This window comes from Cavia porcellus, unplaced genomic scaffold (assembly GCF_034190915.1).
Source record: "Cavia porcellus strain 051 isolate PalLab524CR breed Dunkin Hartley unplaced genomic scaffold, mCavPor4.1 scaffold_2, whole genome shotgun sequence".
Lineage (NCBI taxonomy): Eukaryota > Metazoa > Chordata > Mammalia > Rodentia > Caviidae > Cavia > Cavia porcellus.
In genome coordinates this window covers 123,444,004-123,459,189 of record NW_026947485.1, presented here as the reverse complement: position 1 = coordinate 123,459,189, position 15,186 = coordinate 123,444,004, and the positions used below count along the sequence as shown (strand labels likewise).

At 36.6% G+C, this 15,186-nt stretch overlaps 1 long non-coding RNA gene across 1 annotated transcript; it reads left to right on the top strand.

The window, feature by feature from the left end:
• The first annotated feature begins 251 nt into the window (after nt 1-251).
• Nucleotides 252-9,226, top strand: LOC134475276 (uncharacterized). Its single transcript, XR_010046394.1, has 2 exons — nt 252-312; nt 7,701-9,226. It is a non-coding gene; the product is annotated as an uncharacterized LOC134475276 (long non-coding RNA).
• The last annotated feature ends 5,960 nt before the right edge of the window (nt 9,227-15,186 follow it).

Genomic DNA, 15,186 nt, shown 5'->3' with positions numbered 1-15,186 from the left:
ATCTTTAAAGAAATTTGCCTATGCCCCACCACCTCTGAGGTTTCCTTCTTTATTACTGCAGGATACAACCTCAGGGTTCTGGCCATAGCATGACTCAGCACGCTGTCAATCATGCTTTGCAGGGTCCGTCCCCCACCCTGAGGGGGAGGGGCCTTAAAGCTCCGGACCTTAAAACCGGCACCCTACAAGCTCTGGGTTCCTGCTCAGGGTACCTTCCCTTTAATAAATCTTGCTGCTGTGTCCTTGACACTGTGTGCTTTGTCTGACTGGGCCACGCAGGCCCCAAACTTGTCCTGGACTCCATAGCACAAGGTATCAGCAAGCATTTGGAAGTTTGGTGATAGTTTTATTTATATTTATTGCTTAATGTGTGTGTGTGTGTGTGTGTGACTGTTTTAAATGTCCTGCACTCTAACTCTTTTGGTTTGAGTCTATGGTAAAGAAAAATACTCTCTCCATCTCTCTTTTTCTTTCTATCTCTTCCCCTTCATCTCCAATCCTTTTTTTTTTTTGGTTGAATGAAACTGCTTGTATTTATTCTCCTGAAGAAAATAACAAAAGTTTAAAGAAGCAAAGGGGCATTAGCCCAAATTCAAACACCTTAGAACCAGCCTGTTAACATCGCAGCATATTTTCTTCAAATCTTTTTAAAGTTAAGCTCACCCGTACCCTGGGTGATGGGATCCCGGACTGGGTCCTAGGGTCTTGTGTGTGACAAAGGATTGGATGTGGAACATGAGGAAATGGCAGCAAAGTGAAGGGAGGTAACGATAAATTACGATGAGCAGGCTTGTGTCACTGGAAGGAAAAAGGCGCGAGTACTGAGGGGACAAGATGTAGCGATTTAAAATGTAGTACCCTGTCCAGGCCACTCTGAACGTGATTGACAGGTGCTGAGTTACTTCTGCTGAGTCTATTGCGCGTGCCCCTTCCCATAATGCACTCTGTTATAATTGGATGAATGAGATGAAGTTCATATATGTGAACCTTCTATGTGCTCCATGGGAAGAAAGGTTTCTGCAGGTCGTGCAAGAGGTCTTGGTTTGGAATTTTGGAATCTTCCAGAGCAAGCTCCGGGGTCTTTGCTTTTCTTATCTTTCCCCCTGGGTAGTAGACCTTGGGATGAGGATTGAGGGTTGGCCTTGGGGTATTGCCCAGCAACTGGTGAGTGGAAAGAGTGGTCCATAACCGCAACTGCACTATCTGGATTAGTCATTCTTAAACTAAATAAAAAGTCATTTTGCTTCTTTTGCTATCATTAAATTTAATTTAGATAGTTTTATGGAGTGATTAAATTATAAATTATTATTACCATTTCTTTAATTTTAGCCTTTAAAATTTTCCTACATTTTTATTTTTTTGTACTGGAGATTGAATCCAGGACCTTTGTGCAGAGCTGCATCCCCTTACATTCTGACCTTTTCACATTTTTTTTTCTTTTTTTAAACAGAATCTCACTGAATTACTAAGATGCCTAGGCTGGATTCAGACTTGTGATCCTTCTGCCTCCAACTCCCAGAGTGTTTAAAATGACATGCGTATACCATTGCTCTGGTTTACTTTTTCACTTTTATATAAAAAAAATTTCAGTAACTTGCATACAATAGCTCCTTCACACTTTAGATTATTTTCTTAGACTGTATTTCTAAAGCTAGAATTATTGGGATAAAAGACATTAAATTTTAGAGTTCTTGGTAAATGTTGACTTTTTTTGGATAAGTTGTGCTATTTAAAGTTCCACCTGGAAATACAGTTCTTATTTTCCCTTCCAAGGATATGTACTTAAAGTACTTCTGATATGCAGAAGTTTTTGAGATTTACAATGACAAACACATTATGCAGTTAATGATATATATATATATGATATGGGCTTTTTGTTTGTTTTTCCTTACGGCTTTTAAGTTACCTCATTTTACATTTTCTTCTATACTTTATCATTGTCTGACAGGTTATTATGATCTTTCTGGCCAAAAAAGAACAATATTGATTTGAAAATTGGCAGGAGAAAACTTTTTGAGTGTTTGACTTTGTCCAATCCATTTCATTCTTCTCAAGGGACCCTGTGGGGTATGTTAGCTGGGAATTTTCCACAGTGAAAAATTCCAGCTTGATCTCCACTGAGGTAAGGGAATCACAAACAGTATATGCCCGCCATTAAAGGCTTAGGAAGTGATCAGGATTCTCTTCACTACTGTTAGAAAACACAGTTTCCAGTAAAGGAGGTGTGTGTGTGTGTGTGTGTGTGTGTGTGTGTGTGTGTGTAGGAGGCACATAAATAAGAATAAAGCAAACTATTGGTAGCAGCTAGGTAAGAATACACAACTATAGTTTCCGGGTTCTCTCTTTGAACCATATCAACTTAAAAACCCTCACTTAGGAAAGAACTCACACAGTCCTCGTTGTCCTCCCTATTGTAAATCCCACAGTGACATGCCCTGCTGGCGTACAGGGTCACAGTCACAGGGACCTTCCAAATCTGAAGGATGCCACTTTCTCTCTCTTCGTTTCTTTTAAAAATTTCTTTGAAGATATTTTGACATTCAGCTACTTGAAAACCTAAACCTGAACAAAACAACCTAATATTGGCTCTGTATGATGCCAGACTTTGGATTAAATTGAATGAAAAATATTGTAACTCAAAGGTGCTATAAAGCAGCGGACTAATGTACCTCAGAATTATTAGAAAATAATTACAGTTGTTTAAAATATCCCACCCAAAGATCAAATATCCTGAAAAAAACCCCTCATACTCTTTCTATAACTAGTTTGCATTTTGTGTAAAACGTTTCAGAAAATATGTAAACCACTGCTAGGCAAATGCAGCAACATATTAAATAGCTTTGCCTGATAAATATGATTTTGTATCAGTGAAGCAGAGTCTGAACTGAGGAAGAAAATTTGACAAAGAAGAGTATAATTCTTTGCCTTCTTGGGGAGTTGTGTAAGATTTCACTTCCTGCCTGGAATGAGTGGGAGGAGGAACGGATGGAATTTAGGATAACAATTTCTCATGATTTCCCATGATGAAAGAAAGGTTGCAAACATCTTTGGCTTACTTACCTCTTACTTCAGCATGTTGAGAAGTGGGTTGGCCTTGTTAGTTAAATGATCTCTACTCTGGGTTCACAATTCTCTGCTCCCTGTGGTGGAATAAGAGTAGTAATTCATTAAGTTGTTTTTCTTGGTAACAGTAGGTTTTTTGAGGTGGGAGGGGGCATCTGGATGAAAAACATAAAAAGAAATAAGCTTTCCCAGTGGAATAAACTCTTCAGAAAGACTGTGATGGAGACCAGGGATGAAAATCTCAAGAGCAAATTGTAAACTACTGGGAGAAACTTGCAACAAAGATTTAATGGTGTGTGTATAAGAGGGCCTCAGGCAGTTCAAAGCTTATTAGAGTAATACAAAGAGCAGGAACTGAAGAGAACAGGACAGACCAGCAGCGTACTGTTGTAGCAGCACCACAGCGCTCTAAGAAATGACCCACATAGTCATAGAAATACTTCCAGACGCTAAAACAAAAACTGGAATGCAGCTGTTCAGTTATGCAGAATGAGAACTGTATCCTTGGCAGCTTGGTAACAGAAAGGTTAAGTGAAGTGTTTTCAGGGAAGATGCTATTTTCTGAGCCCCTCACCTGCTCTTTGCCCCGACTCACCTCTCCAGGCACAAGACACTCAGTGGTGTTGTCAAGTATGCCAGAGAAGCTTGAGGTTTGGCTCTAGGTATTTTATTCCCTTTCACAGAGGGCTCTTCTCCAGACGTCCCTGTGGATGATGCTCTCACACATCAAGTCTGTGCTCAAAGACTGCTTTCCCCGAGACCTCCACAGTAGACCATGCCTCCAGCCTTTTCCTTCTACCCCAGAGGAACCCTTTGCTGCTCCCTCTACTCTGCTCTTCTCTGTCCACAGCAGTTCTGACCTTCTGACACACAGTGCATTCCAGTTATTATCAATCTGTTTTGCCATTTTCTCCCTTCTGATCCTAGATGGAAAGTTAAGACTCAAAAGGGCAAGGATTTTGTTTGGGTTGCTTTTATTCATTGATTGTCCACAACAACGTGATATAGTGCCTGACCTGTAAAAGATAAAAAACGTAATCAATTCAGACTTTTTAAATGGCTCATTGAAGGCTCGTGCAATCCACATGGACTGGGAAGTCAGCGGAGAGATTTCCATATACTGTACGTTGGCTTTTGCTGTAGTTAAGAGATACAGAAACAGGAAGCCCAGTAGACTAAGGTTTGTTTTGTTTCCCCGGTAGAAGAGCTATTTAGAAACTAGTCCTTTTACTACTCAGTTTGCAAAGTGTTTCCTGAGATTAGTATCTTGCATTTGAAATAATGTCTCACTTTTTTTTTCCCCTCCAAGGTCTACGATATGTGTTAACTCACTTTAACTGTATTTTTACAATAAGGACCTCAAAGCTCAGAAAGGAAAAAAGTTGCCCAATGTCCCACATTCATCAAATGTGATCACACAGTAGGATTCCCAGGTTCTTCGATTCTATGAGGTTGATCATTACGCAAAGGATTCATCAGTTAATCATTGCACAAAGGAAATCAATCAGTATTCAAAACATGTTTTTAAAACTTAAAATGAAACAGTATTTTTTTACATTGTTCGCTGAGGCCTCAAAGGCTAGAAAACTTAGCCTTTGTATGTAGATTTTTTTATTCTCTATTTCTTATGTAAGTGTTATCTTTGTGGAGAATAATCAACACTGAAATTTCGCCGTTATGTTTTAACTGTTTTCAGTTTTCAGCTATGAATTCTCAATATTAATTTGTGCTCTTTGTTATGTGTTTATCAGATCTTTTGTTGCTGGGATGCACAGCTGTTCACTGTAAAATTATTCTTTCAGTGTCAACCTTCAATCATTTATTTCTATTTTTCCCCTAGCAGCTGTTATGTGATTGTCCAGAAACTGCTACTTTTATGTTTAAAATTAAAAGAGCAAATACAAAATAAAAAGTTTACATGTGAAAAAGGATAATGAGATCACAAGAATATAAGTGCTGCTCCAAGAAATGAAAATATTGGAGCCCTGTAAAGGCTCACACACAGGGAGCCCGTAGGTACGCATGAATAATTAGACATAGAGTATAGCATGATTATTCTTATTTTCTAGATGAGAAAACAAGTTCTGGAAAGTTCTGTTGTGTGGGCAAGGTAGCTGCAGGGAGTGGACTGCACAGGTGAGATCAAATGAGTTTTGCACTGTGTTCAAACTGTGTGTGGTCTCTCTTCCATTTTTTGTTTCCTGAAATATTTGAGACATAACAAAAACTGCAGGGAAAGTGAAGACTTATGTGTTCATGATCTACGCTTAAAAAAACAGAGTATGATGAAAATTGTTAGATCCCTAATTATATCTGCCAATCCTGTTCCTCTGCTTTTCCTTCTGAATTCTAAACTTATGTCTATAGTTTGCATTTATATATGTGAATGTTTACTATATACTAAAGGATGTAATAAAAATCTGATGCCTCTATTTACAAAATATTACACTAAGAACACTTCGGCGTTCATTCTCAGCAAAGCGTTACTCCCCTCACTTCTGCTACTCTTGTCTCATCCTTTTTGCCTCTTTTCGAAGCCCTCTTGCAAGTCCTCTTTTGCAACTCTAGGGGTGTGATCAAAAAGATGATGAGCACTGCAGCCAAGTGACATCCGAGGCAAAGCAGGTTCCTGAAAACCTGGCGCCACCGGTCACCCACCTTGCCCACCAGACCTGGCGCTGTGCAACTCCGGGCTCTTCCCCCAGGTCAGAACTACAGTGAAAGACCAATGTTTTCAATCAACTCAGGCCAGGAAGTGGCCAGGATAGACCAGCCAGAGATACTTGGGAAAGAGGACTCCCAGAACTGCTTCAGAAAGTGGCAAGAATGAGACAAGGGTGTTAAGCAAGGCGGAATGTTGGGGAGGGGGGATTAATGGCAGGGTGTCTCTCTTGTAAGGATTTTTAAAATTTAAGCATTCACCATAGTTTTCAATCACATCTCTTATGCATGCCTCGAAGCAGTGTTCAGGGAAACATTTAGTGATATTTGATGTGCTTCAAAATTGTAAGACTTCTGTGACATTTTACATTAACTCAACATTATTTTTATTGCCTTAGAATATTCCTTTGAATTTAGCCCAATGTTTGGGTCCATCTTGTTTTGATAGATGTTTAGGTTATTTCCAAGTTTTACGATGCAATGCCTTTTAATTGTGACAAGTTGATGGGATATTATCTCTAATTATCTTTTTAATTGACATTTCCCTGTGTAGTGTGGATGTGGAATATTTTTATATATTAATTGGCAATTTATATTTACTTCACCATGTATTGCCATGTATTTTGACTTCTTCACTTTCTGAGTGGTTTATCCTTTTTGTATTAATTATTGAGTGATCATAATTGTGATGATCTTTGAGCTATCTTTCTGAATTCACTTTTCTACGTGTCGTATCTTTTGATGTACAGACACTTTTGGTGCCCTTCTTCTTATGTTATTATTATTATTTTTGTAGTGGAGTTGAGCCTAGTTTTTCACACGTTAAGTTGAAAATTTTTTTTCTGTTAATTGTCTATTTCTGTCCCTTGCCAACATGCCACTTTCCTGTATTTTTCTCTCCATTTTTTAAACTTAAGGGCTGAATTTCATACATTATTTTTTTTTAAATTTGTTTTCTGACTTTTTTTTGCTACAGAAGATGAATTTTTATGGAGTACAATTTATCAGTATTTTTTGGTTTTAAAATTTGAATTGTTTGAAAAGCTTGGTTTAGTCTAACGTTATTAAATAGACTAAATTTAGTTAGGATTTATTCCTTTTTTTCTGTAATCTTATGCTTTACATTTAAATCTTATATCCTTTGGCCACGTAGCCTTATCTTGGCTACTAAGTTGTCCTGACTACTAAGTTGTTATAACACCACTTATTAAAATTTTATCTTTATGTCACTCATTTAAGATGCCACTGAATTATGTAATGGAACTTATTCTTCAACTTTTTATTATGTTCCACTGGTTGGTTTATTTATGTGCCACTACTGTACTATTTTTATGATCAAGGATTTAAAATATAAAATATTTAGTTCTTTCTTATTGCCTACTTTTTCCATAAGTTTACTAAGTCTCCCTTGCTTTTTAGTTTTTCTGTAAGAAATTTACTATTAGGTTTGGTCATTACTTTTAAAAAATTCCCTTGAAAATTTATTGATATTGGTTGAATTTGAAAGTTAACAGGTAGAATTAATAGAATGATGTATCATGCCATGTAAAAACATGGGTTAACATATTTTAAAAAATTACCTTCAGATATTTTAATAATATTTATTTTTGAATGTAAATTATGGATTTAAAAAGTTATGTTTCATATTATTTTGGGAATAACTTTTTACTCTTATTTTTGTTGCTCTTTTTTGATTTTTCTATTTATTATTATTGCTTATATAAATGCCGACTATTAACACCTGCATATTAATTTGAGACCTTACTACCTTACTGAATTCTTTTATTGCCTATCATTTAAAGTACACTGTCTTGGGGCTTTCAGCTACAAAATGTATCGCCTGCAAATACTGATAGTTTTGTTTTCATATAATTCCTTTTTATTTTTATTGAATTGACTAATATTTCATGATAATGAATGTGCATGACTTTTCCTAAGTGCAAGTAATCCCAATCTTTTACCTTTTTTTTGTGTAGATGTACACTACGAGTAAGTAATATACACACACATATCTTCACACGTAAGTATGTATCATGGACACATGTTAAATGTAAGTACTTTTATGATACATATTTTTATACTAGGTAAATAGACGTTTTATCTGTACACTTCTGTATACTGTATGTGCTGAGATGAGTTTATATGTGCATGTGTTAAGAATATATATATGTATATATATACCAGATCCTGCTTAATTTTAACAGGCATTGTTATAGAAATTTTTGACATCAATGGAGCAGTGATACTTCTCCTTCAATCTTGTAGTGTAATGAGTTATGTTAATTGACTTCCCAATACTCAATTCTCTTTGAATGCTTGGGATTTTTCTTTTGGTACAATTGTACTGGTTTTTTTTTTTCCTGGTACCAGGAATCCAGTTCAGGACGTCGTGCTTGCCAGGCAGACCCTATGGCCCTGAGCTACTCCCTCAGCCTCTTTTGTATTTTTAAAAAAGTGATTTTGGATTTCAGTTGCCATACTTTATGTTCTGATATTTGTAAGTGGTTTGGATCAGAGCCAATAATCCAGTTTGTTTAATTATGGACTTTTTCTTTGGTTTTCCTGAATTTTATGGTTAATTTGAATGTAATCTTTAAACTCATTTAGGGAGACCTCAGGGGAGCAAATTTTACCAGGTCCTTTTTTGTAACTGGTGTTCAGTGTGAATTTTATGTGCAGATATCATTTAAACTTAAGTATCATGAAGGCCACAGCCTTGTCTCCTACCCTTGCATGCCTTTTAAGACTCGATAAAGTTACCTGAGATTACTTCAGTGTATAAAGAAATATTTGTGTGAGAAAGAGAGAGAGAGAGAGAGAGAGAGAGAGAGAGAGAGAGAGAGAGAAAGAGAGAAAGAAAATAACCTAGAGAAAGGGCACAGTGCCTTTTACAATCTAGTTGCAGAGTGATAAACCATTATTTCCTCCTTATTGAATTGGTCAGAGAAAAATGCTAGCAGATTGTGGAAGAGACTGCACAAGGTGCTAAGACCAGGGATTGGGGATCATTTGGAGCTGTAAATTTGTATTAATTCTGGTCTGTACTGACGGTTTTGACAGCACAGGTACAATAAAATTAGATGCCAGAATAGATACCTGAGAGTGTTACAGGATATCTAAAGAGAAAAGAAAATATAAATAGAAGGTTTTTAGTTTTGCATACAAACTTTTATTTAGCTACTAGTGGACTTGATTGTTTAAAAAGAATAATTTCACCATGATTTTGGATCCTGAGGGAATAAACTACTCATATGTCAACATGAAAGATATTTTAGGATCACTGAAGAAGAGTAGAGAGTCAAAAATTTTTGAAGTGTATTAATGTAAACTCTTCTGACAAGAGTTCAGAACAGTTCTGTTTTCCAAAAGTGAGACCAATAAGCTGAATTTAGGGTTTATCGCTTTCAGAATTATAGTAGAGGGGCTGGCAGTTTAGTTCAGTAATGCAGTGTTTGCCTGGCAAATGTGAGGTCCTGAATTTGATTCCTTACCAAAAAAAGAATTGTAGTAGAGAAACAGAGATAATTTTCTGAACCCTTTAGAATTTCACCATCTCTGCTAAGTACGCTGTCAATGAACTAATCACTAATTGTTTTCTTAAAGAAAGTCCAAACTGCAGGATGGCTAAGTTGGCTAATGATGGCTCTCTATTCTCGATGGAGTATTTCCTGCCTCATTTCTATTTCATTTTTGAACGACTATCTGCCCTCTGAAAAAGCTGCTATCTGCTTTGTGAAAAGTGAGAACTAAATTTCCAAGATGGCTTTCTGATGATACATTAAAATTTGTTAAGGCCTGTAGGAATAAGTAATCATATCAACATATCAACTCCAATAATCACAGGTAATGTCCTGTTCAAAGGCCATCACATTTAGAAAACTTCAGCTATCCTTTACCAAATAAAATTGCAATACAACTTGAATTCCTATCCTTTCCAACTGCTTATTTTGGAAAAGACAAATTTTTGAAATATTGTCCAAGATTCACACATATATGGTAGTTAGATGCTTTTTCTTTGCAAAATGATGGTGGCTAAGATATCCTTCTATGAAGCCTCCCTAAGTAAACCCTGAAAACCATTTATACTATGTCTATTTATGTATAAAGTTAATCAATTATTAAAAATTGTTGAGCACCTACATGTGTCAAATGTCCTAGATTCTAGTCACACAGGGGAAAAATTCCTATCTATATTTAGCAAACCAACATGTAACCTTTGATCATGAAATTTTATCTTTGGCAAAGATAAAATCATACTGACAAAAATACAAAGTGTCATACACATGAATACATGAAAATATCACAGTACTGTAATAATATGAGTCAACTCAAATGCCCCATTGGTTGAAGAATGATTGAAGAAAACCTGAAATATCTACCTAGTGGATTACTTTGTAGGCACATAAACAGAATGAGGAAGATTTCTACACATTAATATTTGGCCTCTCAGTATGCATTGCTAAGTTGAAAAAGTTTGATGAGCTTGTAGTATTTGAAAAACACTATGTTTATTTATTTATTTATTTATTTAATTTTTTTTTATTATCGGTATTGGGGATCAAACTCATGACCGCATGCTTGCAAGGCAGGCGCTTATGCCACTGAGCTAAGTCCCTGCCCCCCAACACTATGCTTATTATAAGTAAACAAGCAGATTATGAAGTCCAAATTGCATATATTTGTTTGGACTTTCAGGAACAATGGAAAAATAATGAAACTAATATTCTTATCTACAGGGAGAGACAGGAAACAAAATGCTGAAGTCAAATATAGAGGTGTGATGTCAGTAAATGTGCTTTGTATTACAGGTTTGACTTTGCTTTATGTAATTAAAAACAGTCAGGTGTGGTGGCACGTACCTGCAATCCCAGCACTCAGTTGGCTGCAGGAGGATCGCCATGAGTTTGAGGCCAACCTGGGTTACATAGTGAGTTCAAAAGCAACCCGAACTATATAGTGAGACCTTGTCTCAAGAAAAAAGTGTAATTTGAAACAGTACTAAATGAAATATCCCTAAAGATAAAAAACAGTTAATAATGACTCAAATTGTACTCAGCAACACTGAAAGATTGGTGGCATAACTAATTCTATCAGGTTATTTTAAAATGGCATTTGCTCATGTATTTCTAGTAGAATTGTGGTAAATGAAATGCAAGGAAAAAAATCTCTTACCCTGCAACGAAGAGCCTTATTGTTAGTGGTGGTGCTATTTGACATTAAAGTATATGCAGGATAAAGCAATAAGTTATGCCAGTACTTCAGAAACTGAGTTATCATACAAGAGAAAAACAAGTATTAAAATAGTAAAACACTTTGTGATTTTATATTTAAACTGGAAATATCAGCAGCAAGCTTTCATGAGTTCACCACCCACTCATCCAAATGAAACATCCCACTAATTTCCCAGTTTGGTTTTTGAAAAGGCATAGGAAGCATAATCTAAGATCCTAAAAATACCATTTGCCACCAAAAGCAAAAATGGCTGATTGTAGCTCAGAAGCAGAACATGTTCAAGATAAGCTTGGGCATCTTGTTGGGCAGAAAATCATCACACTACCAAATACTAATGTCGTGTTTATTGGATGCACAGTCTCCTTGATGGAGTCCCATTGGCCTAAAGTGACACAACTCAAGCATGCAAAAAATAATGACTATGGTGGATTAAAGCAGGCAAATACATAAAATTTGTGCCAAGCCACATCAAAGTAATAATATCAAACAAATTAAACCCTGTGGAGTCTGCACTGGGATTTTCTGGAAGAACCAATACATTACTCTGACAACAAAAGAGCTATTTCTTTTTTATATCTGAATAATAGCTGATGCAAGAAAGATTTTTTTTAAATAAATTAATTCTATATAGTGCATGCAAAAAAGGTGATAGAATAAGATAATTTATGTAGGTATCGCCAATTAAAAGATGCTACACTATCACATCAACTTTTGAGAGGGAAGTTCATAATGCTGGAATCAGGCCAAGATCATTTTTATGCTCTAAATGTTTGAGCATCATTAACCAGGTATCAACCAGTGACTTGGGGCCTCACCATGTGGTACAGCAGGAAGTAACAGAGATTTCTTGCCTATAACAATGTCAATCTAATTGGACTTCTGCTTGTACTGGTGTATGGATGCATTTAATGGAAGATTCCTCAAGAAAATAGGAAAAATCCAGATTGCGGATCATGCTAGAAGACAAGTGTTTCAGCTTTCGCATCAAATCAACAGCAATGGTAAAAGGCACAGATTTCAGAGGCAAAAAGCCAAATACATTATATTGAACCTGTTAAGATCCCAATCTGAAAAAGTTAAATGTGAGTAGTGATTGTTGAGATAAGTGGAACAAGCTGAAAACAATGTAATAAATGACATGATGGTGTTATTAATTCAATTTAATGAAATAATGTATTATGATTTAAAAATTACGAGACAGGTAGAGATACATACTTGAGAATCTACAGATAAAATAATAGGAAATTGTCTTTAAAGAATTTCTTTGAAATGTTTCAAGGACATAAAATTTTATAGAGAAACAGAGGAAACAAGGTTGGCCAATAGTAAATGTTGTTGAAGCTTAAGTGACTGGGAGTTTATTACAATATTCTTTACTTTGTGTGTCTTAAACCTATATTAAACCTGCTTTCATGGACCTTACATTTCGGTACAGCATTCACACAACAACAAAACATCAAGAAAAATTCTGGCACAGTTTAAAATCACAGTAAGAGCTCTGCAGGAGTAAACAACAATCAAACATGGAGGGCTGGGAAATGTAGGACAGAGATACGCAATTTTTGATACAGTGGCCACAAAGGTCATCTTGAGAGAGGGATAACTGAGCAAAGACCTGGAGGAAGTAAGGTAGGAAGCCATCCAGACCCTCAGGGGAGTAGCATTCCACAAGGGTGTAAGGTAGGGATACAGTGGTGTAGGGAGCAAACCTGAGGCAAATGTGTGCAATCCCCGAGTGAGGGGTTTGACTAATGAGAGCTGAGGTCAGAGAGGGAGGAGTCGAAGGAGGATGTGAGCTAGTACTAGATCATATAGAGTAGTTTTCAATCCATCATCAAGTAAAATTATAGGCAAGGCTGACATGATGGTTCATCTCAATTATCAGTTTAACTGGATTAAGATACTCCTGGAGAGGTGATGGATTGTAAACAACTAACCTTAACAATAGCTTACCTCATTGTTGAGTGTCTCGCTGGATGCATTACTAGGAGGAGAGAACTAGTTGGAGGAAGTGGGATATGGGAGGGTGACTTTGTGTGAAAGTATCTGTTCCCCGCCCCTTTTTCTGTGGTTCCTTCCTTGTGGTGGGCCACAGAGTAAGCAGCTTTCTCCACCATGCCCTTTTGCCTTGTTGTTCTGTCTCAGCTCAGACTCACAGCAATGGGACCAGCAAACCATGAACTGAATCCTCTGAAGCCATGAACCCAATGAATCATTTCCTCCTGTGTGTTGTGTATGTTAGGCATTTTTACCCAGTAACAAGGAAGCTGTCCAAGACAACAAAATTCTCCTGTTGCTTTCAACTGTACAAACTGCAAGTTTGCAGACCTATATTTGAGACCTATATTATAATATAGACTTAAGGAATTATTTTGGTAAGATATATTGATGCTTCCAAAGGGGAATGCTTAGCTATTAATATTAAAAGATTTATACAGCATAATGTGATTAGAACAAGGTAAGCCTTAGATTCAATAGGGAAGAAATCCTTGTAGAAAGAGAATTTAAAATTCTGCCATTCAAGATTGCACTCCATGTAGCTGTTTCTTGCTACCCCAAGTAGCGTCAGTGACACTGTTCCCTACGCAGTCTATGAACTCCCAGGGGAGATGACTTTGCCTCAGCCTACAAGGGGAGGAAGAGTAATTGTGCCTAGGGCTCTCAGGTCTCAACAGGGACAACAGCTTTATATGTGCTATTGTCTTGTTTGCTCAGAGGAGAGAGTCAGAGGTCCCCTTTTTATGAGCCTCACTTTAACTCACCATTCTATGTAAATTACATTGCCAGCAAGTATCTATTTCTTATATTTCACATAATTTCTAGCTTCTACATTTTTAAGTCATGCAAGTCTTTTTGAATATTTTAGCTGATGTTGATTTGTCTCCCTTAATTTAGAAAAGAGTCTGATAAGCAAAAGAAAGTCGTATTACAAACAGCCAGGCCACCACAAAAGAAAGTTTCCAAAAGAATGCTAAAAATGTGGGTGTTATAAAATATTTCTTTATCCTTTGCATTCTTCCCAATTTTACCAATGCCATAGAATTATCTGAGACTATGAATGTTGTTATTATTGTTCTTGTTGACTCATTAGCTACACAAATGCTCGATGATTTTGGCTGTGTGATGGATGATTCTATAGTTTCCTAAACATTTTTCTAGAGTTAGAAGATAGTGTGGTCTTCAGGCACAGTATGGAATTCCATGATTTAGACCTGATATGATCATGAAAAGCCCCAGGGCATTCTAGGAAGAAGAACTGAAGACAGTATTCACAGACAAAATACCAGAGACATAAGCTGACATCCAAAGGAGAAGCCGAAGAGAACATAACTTGGTTAAAAGTTAAAAAAAAAATCTGTGATCAAGGTCAACACAGTGTGTTTAGAAGAATAAAATCAAATGGCATCGAGAGATGTGGTCTAAGTCATCATTATACAGTGAAAAGAAAACTCAAGCTCCTGCCTTTTTGGCTCTGAGCGACTCAAAAACTGGTGAGGCTAGCATTTTTAGCCATGGTATAGATTGGTAGGTAACCACAGTGCTCTTGCAGTGATCCAAGAGAGTTAAATTGCCATATTGATTGTATCTCAGTGTGCTTGTTGTTAGTCCAGTTATTTGATCAAGCCTCAACATAGATTAGCTGCCTAAGTTGATTTACTTGGTGTTTTTCCCATGAAATTAAAAATTCAAGGGTAGTGGGCATACCATATCATTCCATTGGTTGAAGGAAAGAAAGAATTATGCTAGCTAAGGCTAAGAGGATTTTCTTAGGCACACACCTCAAGCATGAAGAAGCAAGGTTGTCTGGATATTTTTAAAAGTAGCAATTAATGCCTATTTCACAAGCTTATAGATATGAAGTTGGCCACAAAACCTCAACGCTCAGCCATTATGGAGTTGCACAGTGACAAGAAAATCAATTTCGTGATTCATTCTCAGAAATAGCATCAGCAGCTTTATTTTCTTCCTTGTGAGTGTGATGTAGGTTAACTTTGTAGAGATGGAGGGCTAGCAGCAACTATGAATATAGTTTTAAAAGAGAAATTCTTAAAGATCCTTTGAATGAAACTATTTCCTATATTGTTCTTGTCTTTATGGTTTTGAATCTTGTATTTCTAACACAAAAAAGTGTTGATTAGTTAAAGAACACAAATATACAGTGAGTGGGTATAAACTAAAAATTCATTTGGTCACTAGCCCCTTCTTACTATACTGCTTCCTGGGCTTTCC